Source organism: Anser anser (genome assembly GCF_964211835.1).
Source record: "Anser anser genome assembly, chromosome: 2".
Taxonomy (NCBI): domain Eukaryota; kingdom Metazoa; phylum Chordata; class Aves; order Anseriformes; family Anatidae; genus Anser; species Anser anser.
Window position 1 is genome coordinate 68,458,090 of NC_139721.1, and position 12,309 is coordinate 68,470,398.

A 12,309-nucleotide genomic window follows, 5' to 3' on the forward strand; every position below is an offset into this window, starting at 1 on the left:
AAGCCTGAGTAAGCAGCTTAATTATTCAGACAAAATACCATTGATTTAGAAGTGTCTGAAGAAATGAAATTCAGGCTTGCTGACCTCATTGGGAAGGACAGCCAACCTTCTTAAGGAATTTCCAATTGTGTTACTTACATTGTTTGTTCTTCTTTTACTTTAGAGCCATTTGATACAATACAGCACAACTTCTGGCACTGCACACACAGAGCTTCCTTTGAAATCACAGGACTTTGCTTAAGATCTGCTTCCTCTGATTTCAAAAACAACTTATGTGCACCCGAGGACAATATATGAATCACAAAAGCTGATAGAATTGATACAACAAGAAAATGGCATGCTCAATTAAGCATCCACTAAAATGAATAGGGCCATAGATGTCTATGAATGTGCTACCCTTAAATGTGAAGTAAATCACACCCTTCAATATTGTCTTCTTTTTACACCATAACATCAGGTTTTTCTAACATCACTCTACAGAGTCACTTTGAAACAAAATATGTCTTTTTTTCTTCAGTCTTTCGAAGTTTAAGTATTTAGACAATGGACAATCATCTTCCCCAGCATTCACTTCTATCATAGCAGATATGCTACAAAATAGAAACACTTTATACTACATTTATTAAACGTAGAAGGCAATTTCCCAGAATATAAATGAACATTATTACATATTTTGCTAGTCTTATAATAGTTGAACACCAATGAGTTGTGGATACAACAAATATCCAAAACCGGCTACTGAAAAAAAACTAAAATTAAGTTCTTAACAGATAATATCTAATGCTATACACTCCTACTCTTTATGTTACAAACAGTATGTAATTTATATTTATGCAGAAGAAACCAGTACTTAAAACTCTTACATTTATCAAAAAAATAAAATAAAAAATTACAGAAAGCAGTGCCTTCCCATAAGAGATTTACAATTGATTAAATAGGATGGCTTGTCCTAAAACACTTACATGATTGCATGCAAAGAAAACAGATGGTCTGTGTTACAGTAATTTGATTTCTTCCAGTAAACATTACCCATGATATAGAAAATGCTTATGTTGATCTCTTCCAGAATGATGTGTGCACTTTGCATCTCTTTTTAAATGAAGCCTGTAATTCTGTTCAAGAAACAGCACAGTAGCTCTGGTTTTCCAACAAATCAAATAAAATCAGGTAGTCTAATGCATCATTCTTCACTTAAGAGCCTGACAACAGAGATTCATTTTAACTTTTCACTCTCCCCAAAGTGCTTAGCATAATACTATGATCCTTTCTCATTTGCTTCTTTTGTAATGCTTCTTCATACTCAAAAAAGAGCATCACTTTTACCTTCACCTCAGTTTAAGAGAAGTGTCATGAACCTAAATACAGTAGCTATTCTCTTCTGATTTCATCCAGCATTCTTCTTCTTATACAGCTACAGGTATATAAGAAAGGAAAACATCTTACTGGCATGTCTCCACCTACCCACATCAAATTTTGTTCTATTGTTTGAGTCAAACCAAGAGCACTGTTCAGGAAACTTCATTTCTCATATTTCCCTGAACTGATTCTTCTCAAACTTTATGTTCCCAAACACTGGATGCAATGTGATCTGCCCTTGTAAGGCAGACAACCCTCACAATGTCATCCAAAACATTCAAGTCCTTGGGATCAAATCGTGGATGAGAACTCTGTTGTTTGTTCCCACAGAGTGAGAGTCTATGCTGATAAAGGTTTGATGTTGCCTCTTACTGATCTTTTGCACAGGGGTGAGTACAGGCCTTCTCAAGCCTCAAATTTAACCCCTAAGAGTGCACCCCTAAATCTGGACGTAATTTTTTGAGGGGCTTCACACCAGGGTATGTTCCACCATCTGCAAGTAATAACATTCCTGCTGGGTTTTAACCCTATTTGTCATTAACTTGTCCTGTTTGATTACTGTCATTTCACCTGACTGGCCTGGACTTACCCCAGCCATATGAAGCAAGGGCACAATCCTATTAAATGCCTGCTGGGAATACCTTAAGCTGCTACTCTTGTCGGTGGGAATTAAGAGTTCTCAGCACATTGTAACAGGTACTCAGACCCTTGAGAAATTGGACTCTTAATTAGATATTCCCTCATGACATTGTGTGATTATTTAATGTTCTGACAAGACACCTCAGCAATCTCACTGGCCCTGAATTAACTGTCCAAGAAGAGCTCTTTGCCAACTGCAATTCTGTAAAACCTTTGTCATGCTTGGCCATGGAAGCAAATTGCATTTCATGGAGCATATGAAATGATTTACCCAGTGAATTGGCTGAATTATATATAGCATGAACTACTGGCCAGGCTTGAGATGTCCAGTTTTAAATAGCTGTTCTTTCTTTGTCCCTTGCCTAATCCCTTGTGTGTGCTGTCCCCACAGCTCTACCATGCACACTTCTGATTGTCCCACTTGCTGAAAGGGCTCAGCAGTAGCAGCAGTCCTTGTGGCAACGTGGGATGATTCATCCCACAGCCCACATGAGTCAGATTCATACTGCCAGAGCAGTCTTTTATTATAAATTTCCCTTTCTTCTGTCTGGCTCATCTGTTTTATAATATTTGTTACTTAAACATAAATTTCCAGTTCAAACCTATCCATCCAGGGGCTGCTGATGTTTTTTTAATCTGTACTGAAAAGTTTAACAAAGCCCCAACAGAATAAAAAAAAATCTTGCCTTGCAGCTGATGTCATGTTATCAAACACATTAATAAAAGCTACAATAAGCATGAAAAACAAAGTAAATATCCAAAACAGTGCTGAACAAGATAGTATCACATAACAAATGCAAGTCTAGTCATTTTTTACCATTTCCTATGCATAACACATTTAGGCACAGTCACCTTAGGGGAAAGGGCATTATATCGAAGGTTTTCTATAGGATTTTAGCAACAATGCCATTCTGATTACTAACCCTGGCTCAAGTGTGCAAAATTGTGGTGTTTAGCAATCAGTATTCATTTCCCCTCCACTTTGTAGAAATGGAAGCTAGGGAAGGAGTATTTGGACCACCTACCCTAGCTCCTATGACACCCAAATACCTACCCAACACCCAGGACTGCAGTCAGATTGAGTGTATCCAATTCACCGACATGGAGTCTCTCACAGCCACCTCCCTGCTCTTCTACCCAGCCAAGATTTTAGACTTCCACCCAGCAGCTTTACCTGCTGACCTCTTCAGATGACTTTTTTCATTCTTTTGTTAACAACATTTCCATCGACTACTTTTTTTTTTTTTTTTTTTCCAGGAGTTTTCAATACAACCCTAAATTGCGTCTCACAAGCATCATCAAATCCACTTCCACAATGAGGAATCTAACTTCAGATAAATCATTCTACCAACTCATTTCAACTACAACAAAAAGAGTTCCTTGAGTGCTTTATGCATTCTGGCAAGCATCTTCTTTGCCAGGAGTGGATTAAATAACACTACCTCTATTATTCTAATAGTGTGCGAGATCATATAAAATATTTATATCGTGAACTGCAGGCAAAATGCCTATTCTGAATTATGCTCCGGAAGCTCAGCAAGATCTTATATTGATAGAAAAATACTTCAGTTTAAATAATTGGGCAATTTTAGTTATTCCTTATTCTATGAATCTCATGTCATTTTGCTGTTTCCCTCTCGGGAACGTGATCTGTTTTAGTAAGTACTATTTTCCATGTTCAAGGGTTTCCTGTGTACTAGTACAAACATCTCACCCTCTTCACTGAATCACAGGGCCAGCATAAAAATAACTATAAAAAAAAAAAAAGCAAAGCAAAAAAACAAATGCTGTCAGTGCAGATCAATGTTCTGCCTGAGCTTCTTCACTGCATTATACAGGACATTAGAGATTTTTAAGTACATAACTACAAAGAAATTTGCTTAAGGCTCAATTTTCAGCTGACTTCCAAATTTGCAAACAAAGAATTTGCATGTGCCGTTATACGCAGAGACTGTATGCACAAAATCCCATCAATGTGGTACCAAATTGCTTGTGCAAGAATAACATTTATACAAACTGAATATCCTTTCTCCAAAGTCATATTCTTGATTTTATTCAGGTTGCTCCAACTCACGATATGGCATGAGTGCTTCAAGATCACAAGCCCATTCTCACAGAAGTCACTTGTTTCAGCAGGCTCAAGTTCTAACTTAAAGGATATTTTTCTTAAAATGTGGCAAACACTGTGCCTTCCCCACACTGCACAATTTCACAGTGCAAGATGCTTGGCATTAGATTTAGCAACCAGCTAAGTGCACTGTGTGCTTACTTATACTTTTTTGTGCAGCCCCAGGAGAACATGGCATAAGGAAGAAGGCCATAAGCCCATGCAGAATTTCACCTGGGTAGCACATTTTCAGCCAGTCTGAAGCCAGTAAGGACAGCTCACTGAATCCACACCAACTCTGACATTCATTTTGCCAAACCCTTTCCTCAGATGAGGAATGGGGCATCACCAGCAAAGAGAGGAATGAAGAAATGGGAAGAGAGAAAGCAAAGTAGTACAAATCATAGAGTGCAACATGCCTGCCTCTCTACTGGCAGAAGGCATCAGAAGCAACTGCAGATCCCACACAGCCTTTCACACTATATGGGCAGGGAACCTCTGTAAAGGTGGATGCCTCAAGTCAACAGCTGAAGTCAGCTGTCACACAGATTTTCAAGTTAATTGCATTTCAGTGGCCATGACCAGCATTCTCTGCAGACTGTCCCACTTGGTTCTGTCTACACATAGAGTCAAAGACTACTCTGGGACACCTTAGCTCAGCTCAGATCCCATTTCTCACAGTTTCCCTGAAAAAAACAGCCACACAGTTGCTATTGATATGTGAGGTTAACCTCCTTGACGGAATGGACATCCCTTGTCTTCCATCCATACTCCTACTAGTGACAGCAGGCATGGATAGGGGCAGCAGAAGGAAGGAAAGCAGGCAGGAGACAAGGAGCAGGATTTCCTTAACTCTTGCTCTTGTCATTTCCACTTGGCAAGGGCAGAGAAATGGGCATCAAGGCCCATCCTTTTCAATGAGATACTGGGCTTTAAGCAGTTCCTGCTTTTTGCTGATCCCTTCACACTCCCCTGGGCACTCCCTATCCCCTTGCTGGTCAGGAGTGTCCCCAGAACAGCTCCCATCCCTCTGGTTGCCAATCTCATATGTCCAGGCTGCAGCTGGGTCTTGTCACCCACTGAGATCCAGTGCAGATGGGGAAATAACTGGTTTGTCTTTCATGCTTTTTGGGCCGGGCAAATGATTTAGATATACACTACTCTCGAGCCCTCAATCTCTTTTTTGAAAAGTAAAATAAAATAATAATAAACTGTTTTGTAGCCTGTCTTGTGACTTGTTAATTGCCCTTCTTTCAGCCAATGCATGCCAAATTGTAATAATTTCAGTCTGAAAAGTCAGCCTTGAATGCAGGCAAAGTCCACATCTCTTCCTTGCTGGTTATGCAGAGACCATCCTAACTCTCTGCTTACATCTATAAGATCACCTATGTATTTCCCCGCAAGGGGGGAGGGTTTGATTTCCTCCCATTTTCTCAACCTGAACCTCATGTTGATCCTCAGGCTCCTGAACTTCCACCAGTACTTTTCTCCTTTTACTATCCCCAATTGAGCAATAAAATACAGCTAGAAAAGTGAACAATGAACATTCATAACCCAGCAATCACTCATCCCATATATTAGGTTTTCAAATGATTTTTCAATAGAGATTTATCAGCTGCCTTCCTAGTGGATGGTAAAGCACTCAGCCAGATAACACCTTCTCTATTTTACTACTTAATGATACTAAAAAATCTTAAATAAAACAGAATCAATTCTCAGTCTTTCAACGAATGTAAAACAGTTTTGTACTGCTTTCTTTTTTCTCTTTTGCAGTTACCATCAACTATAAAAATACAGAAACTAACGAATTTTGTTTTTTTTGCTCAATAAATAGTCAATAATATACTGCTCAATAAATACAGTTTTCATTAAAGAAAATATCATGACAGCAGAATTATCCTGGTACCTAAGAGAATTCATTTCAGGCTTGTTCCATGCCTGGCACTCTAAAAGCACTTCTACAGATCTGTTCCTTCACTGTCTCCTTGGAGAAGACCCCAAGAACAACAGAAATCCCTCATTGCTGTCTAAGCAGTCAAATCTTGCCTTTCAGCAAAACAGAAGAGCATCTCCCATTCATAGAATTCACCAGTCTGGTTGGAAGAGACCTACAAAGATAATCTAAACCCAACTGCCTGACCACTTCAGGGCTCACCAAAAGTTAAAGCACATCAGTGAGGATATTGTCCAAATGTTTTTTGAACACTGACAGGCTTGGGGCATCAACCACCTCTCTAGGAAGCTTGTTACGGTTTACACTAACAGTATAGAGTTTTTTCTTGATGCCCAGTGAACCTCCCCTGGTGCAGCTTTTATGCCATTCATATGTGTCCTGTCACAGGTGACCAGGGAGCAGAGACCATCAGCTCCTCTCCCCATCCCCTCCTCAGAAAGTTATAGAGAGCTGTGAGGTCACTTCTTGTCCTCATTTTCTCCTTACAAGACAAACCAACTGTCGTCAGCCTCTCTACATAGAGAACCCTTTCCAATATTCCTGCAGATATATCAAGTTGTTTGATTTTCACTTCCATTTTAATCTGAGATATGACTTCTCTCACTGTGTGGACATAACCTTAGCATCAGACACAGTCTTGACTATGTCAAGGTGTCTACTCCCGACATTAAGCCACTAAGGCTGAAATGTCTACAAGGTTGCAGCCTATGTAAGAATGACATTAAAATTTAGACTCCTCATAACAAAATATGATACTGGGGAAGGAAAATATTTCAGGTAATCTAAGAGGGTCCATCCAGTTCCACTTCTCCCACAACAGGATTGTACTCAGGTGTGAAGCTGAGCTTTCTATTTGATACTTAGTTTCACAGATAAGGAGGCAGATAAGACTTCAAGTCGAAACGGGCATTCAGCTACTTACCAGTATGTCCTAAGGTGGCAAGGAGGGCTGAGTTTTTGTATCCTCTCTGCTGAAGACCTAGTCAACAACTACAAAGAAGCAAATACAGACCAACCATTTAAAGAAGAACTGCCATGTCAGACACAAATAGAAAACCTATTGTGCTTTGAATTTCTTTGCCCTAAATCTGTGGTGGCAGTATGCTTACAGTGAATAGGATTCTATTGATACATTCCTCTTCCCTCCGCAAAATCAGAATCAGGTTCCCCAAAACTGATGTAAACATTGAAATGTATTCAGAGAGAGTATTTTTTGGGTTCTTACTAAAAGTATTGCTCAGTTTTATGGCTTGTCATAGCTGACGTGATTCTTAATCAGAGCTCCTTTAAAAACTCAGTGAACAGATAATAATATCTAGAAAACTAGGACATTAAAACTGTGATTCACATAGCACATCTCTCTAGTCTTATCATGCATTATGCATAGCTGTACTACATTTTGAAGGGAACTGCTGTGACGTGTTTTCAGTAGATGTACACATGACTACAGAGTCTACAGCAGATCAGAAGACAGGATTCTGATCTGTGGAAGATGTTCAGATAATTAGGCAAAACTGCAAAAAGGAATATTTTGCCCCAAACCAGAACATTTTGGGTTGGTAATGGAACACTTGGATTTTGTATTATCACAGAGGTATCTCATAGGATGTACAGTTCAGGTGCCTCAGCAGCCCAATGTCAAGGATATTTTGTTTGTCTAAATCTCCAGCTTGCCATCTTAAGACTACGTCATTGGAACTATTCAAATTCTAGTTGGTATACAATAAAGATTCACGTGCCTACTTTTATCATGTTAGTTTTCCTTTTAAAAGCAATAAGAACTATTGACAAATTGGTATTGTCTCTGATCTTTTTAACTGTTATGTAAATGTATTTTCATCCTTATCATTTACTTGACAGTGCTAACACTATATCTCCACTTTAGTGATGTGACTGACTTTAAAGATTCATAAATTCATTACTATGGTACATAGCAAGGTTAAAAGAGGGAGAATTCCTTATCAGTATGAAGGACTCATACAGTTTGCAACAATCCTAGATCAAATTACCCTTTTGTCTTTCAATAAGCAGAAATCTCCTGCAGTGGCAAATGTTCATAATGGACTGTTTCATCTTGGCAATCATCTGAAAAGCATCGAATTTAATTAAAGCTTTAGGACAAAGTGATCTCTCCTTTAACAATTAAATATTTATGTTAACACACATATCACTTAATCGGCATAACATATAAAAAGGTATTAATTGATTGTACAGTGTGCAAGGACTGAAAAAAGCCTAGTGCAGGTTTAAAAGTATTTTCTGTGTTGAATTCTAAATAAAAAGGAAAAGATAAAATAACAAGTAAGAAATAAGACAATTGATATTTTAATGATCATTAGCTCTGTGCTACCACTATGATAACTGCTGGCAGTACAAACTGTAGGACAAGTCCCAGGAAAGCTGTATTCACAGAAGCCACATTTACAAATGCTGGAAATGAAAGAAAGAACAGGAGCAGAGATTAGAGTGATCCTAAGCTCAACAGTAGGTCTGTGTACTCTTGGTCATTAATCACTGCTGAACACTCGATTCCAGAGCCATGCCAAAGAAGCTATAAGTGGCATAATACTATCTATGTCAACATGAACTGTATAATGAAACAATATCTACAGACTAGATCATCTCTACAAAGATCAAAAGAATGTATCTCATTTTATTCAATTATCTGGCAGAGAGACACAGAATTTAAATATGTGAAAGCCACACTAATTGGAAACATCCTTTTCATTTTTTTACAGCCTTTTTCCTAGGGAATTAGAAGATATTTGTGAAGGGGAGGAGGTGAGAACTTGTCTGAATAGTTGCTAAAATTAACTTAAATGTGCAGTTACAGGCCATCTCTTCAGCTAACAAGCACTTACTGATACCATTTTATTTAGTAAGAAGCTGACTTCTACACTAACAAGTAGCTCAATGGGGAACATTCAAGCAGTTTCATGGGGAAACGAATTACAAATTAACCTCTTATACACTGCTTTTTGAGGTCTTACATGTTTTGCTGTTAAAGACCCCTTTTTTATTTCCTTATCAAAGGTCAGAAAAGAAAACCAAAAAATAACAGATGTAGATGTACAGTACCAATTCAAGGGACCAGTTTTGACATATATATATGTGAGTACCCTGTTATGTAGCCCTTTGGAAATGTAAAAGCTGTTCATTGGAGTTGCAAATATTAGGAAATAAAGCCTGTTTGAGCTATAGTTTTAACACTTTAAGATGGCACAGATGCTGCTACCAAAAGTAGTCTGGGACCTTCCTGTTCTGGCTGCCTTTGTGGTTTTAACCCAGACCAGTTCCTCCCGGAAACACTTGTGGTAACATAGGGCTGAAGCAAGTCAATAAAGCAGGGGGGTGGAAAGAGGACAGAAGTGTTTTCTTCAGTGGCAGTACATGCTGAAAGTGTTTGATCTCATCTCCACCCTCTTTGCTAGCAAAGCAGATGAGGAAGCAGGTGAGAGAGAATATCTCAATCCCAAACCATAAAGACTCTTCAATCTGCATCCCAGAACTAACTGCAACATATTCAGACCAAGGTTGTACTTCCCTGTTTTGCTAGTGAAACAAGAAAATATAACAATTTGCAAGAAATTCTAGCATCAAAATTTCTACAACTGAAACCCTCTTAATAGGAAAGCATGCCAAAGGATGAGAAACAAATATCTAGAAAACAAGAGAATGAACCTGGGAAAAGACAAGACAGTTTAAAAAAATGTAGTGGTGCTCTGTGTAAACAGAAAAGGAAGACACAGGATGTAAATTTGCTATAGAATCATAGAATCATTCAGGTTGGAAAAGACGTCTAAGATCATCTAGTCCAACCTTTAACCTAGTACTGAAGTCCACTACCATGCTACTAAGTTTTAAATCTACATGCTTCTTGAAGACCTCCAGGGATGCTGACTCAACCACTTTGCTGGGCAGCCTATCCCAATGCTGCACAACCCTTTCATTAAAGGGTTCATTAAAGAAATTTCTCCTAATATCTAACCCCAACCTCCCCTGGTACAACTTGACACCATTTCCGCTCATCTTATCGCTATGTGTAACATCTCTAGAATAAAACATAAAGTCATGTAACCATCATTAGTTATTTCTGTTTTCAGCCACACACTGCTCAGAAATACAGCCTGTGGACTCTCCTCCAGCATTTATTAAATAATAATAAGAAGAATAGTACTAATAATAATTATAATTATATATTATAATATTTATATAATATATTATATTATATATATTATAATTATAATAATAATTATAATTATTATTATATATCGATTCTTCATCTCAGACTTCAGGGAATTTGGAAAAGCTTGCTCCATATCCTGGTCACCGACTTGGTTTGTCCTGCTATGCCTACAGGTACTTGTACAGGAGCTGTTGCTTACAAATATTTCCAACAAAGTTCTGTGCACTTTTGTTTGGATATTTGCAATGGACTTTCTCACCATGATTTGCTTTAAAATAGATTAGATGTTGAAATACCAGAGCTATGTTTTAGAGGTAAGAACAACATCTGAATCTCTGAGAGCCTTAAAAAAAAAAAAAAAAAAAAAAGGAGGTAGATGCTAAAGAATTATTCAGATCAACTGAGCACTTGATGAAGGATTTCTTCATAACTGTAACATAAGATCCTTACAAATGATTGTACTGGGTCACAGCATATAGTCCAATACTCTATCTTTAACAACAGCTAATAACAGATATGGATGGGGAAAAAAAAATCATTTAAGTAAAGAAATTTAAGAAATTTTAGTTCAATGGTTTGGGGACTTCCTAAGTCCGGACTGTTTTGCTCTTACTTAGTCTTGAGAGATCACTTCAAAATAAATTTTTCAAATTTATATCCAAATCATGCTTAGTTTTATCATCTAAAATATTTTAGAAAGAAAGTATTTCCTTATATTTTAATTTTCTGCAACTTCTTTTGACAACTCCTGCTTCTTGCATTGTGAGAAACACTAAATACTTGTTCTTGTTTAACATTAACTTTTTGTATTTAACTAATTTAAATACACCCCATCTCACTTGTCTCTTTTCCAAGTCGAAAAACTAGACAATAAAACAATAGATGATATTGTTGATACAGTCAAAGGAATATATGGTAAGAAGAAAATATCCTCTAACTATTAAATCACACCTGTGTGTCTGACCTAGATATGTTGTTGAAGAAACAAACCTCAGAATCACCAGACAGTTCTGTGAAAAGATCCAGACGGATCTGCACAGGTGGTCAAAAAGACATATATAACACTACTGACAGTCATCAAAGCAACAGAGAAATAATAATAATAACAATAATGCAACATATTAATATATCAATAGTATTATTGATATAATAATTATTATTATTATTATAGTAATACTACTACTACTAATAATAATAATTATTAGTCTTCATTATGCTATTGTGCAGAACTAGCCTGGACCCATACTTTCACCGATGCACACAGTTCTGCTCCCCACTCTGTGAGAAAGAATGGAGCAAGACTTGACAACACATATATCATACACTACACCACAGAGACCTCAACAGGCTGGAAGACTGGGTGAACACAAACTGAATGAGTTTTAACAAAGACAATTGTAACGTCCTGCATCTGGGAGGGAATATTCCCAAGCAGCAGCACAGGGATTTACTGGCTTGGGTATATCTCACCTAGAAAGGACCTGGGAGTCCCAGTGGAGAATAAGTTACACATAAGCTGGAAGTGCATCCTTGTAGCAAAGAAAAAAAAGAAAAAGAAAAAAAAAAAATGGAGCCTGGACTGCATCAGCATGAGTAAAACCAACAGATAAAGATTGACACTGTTTCATTCTACTTGGCATTTGTTAGGTCACACCTAGAATAACATATCCAGTTTTCAACGTCCAGTACAAAAGACACAGTGAAATGCTGGATATGATCCAGTGGAGGGCCCTCAAGATAATTAAAGAGTTGAAGACCTTGATGTGTGGTGAAAGGTTGAAGGAATTCAGCTTGCTCAAACTAAAGAAGAGAAGGGGCAAGACAGAGTCTAATCACATTCTCCCAAAGTTATGGAGGAGATGGAGGTACTCTTTTCACAAGGACACAATGCAGGATAAGAATCAAAGGGCATAAGGAGCTTCAAAAAGAAATTGCATCTGCAAATACTAAAATGTTATTCACTGTGAGAACAACAAAACTTTGGAGTAGCTTGTCCAGAGAAGTGGCAGTGTCTCCCTTGCTTGAAATATTCAGGACTTGTTTTTTTTTGGGGGGGCGATGGGTAAC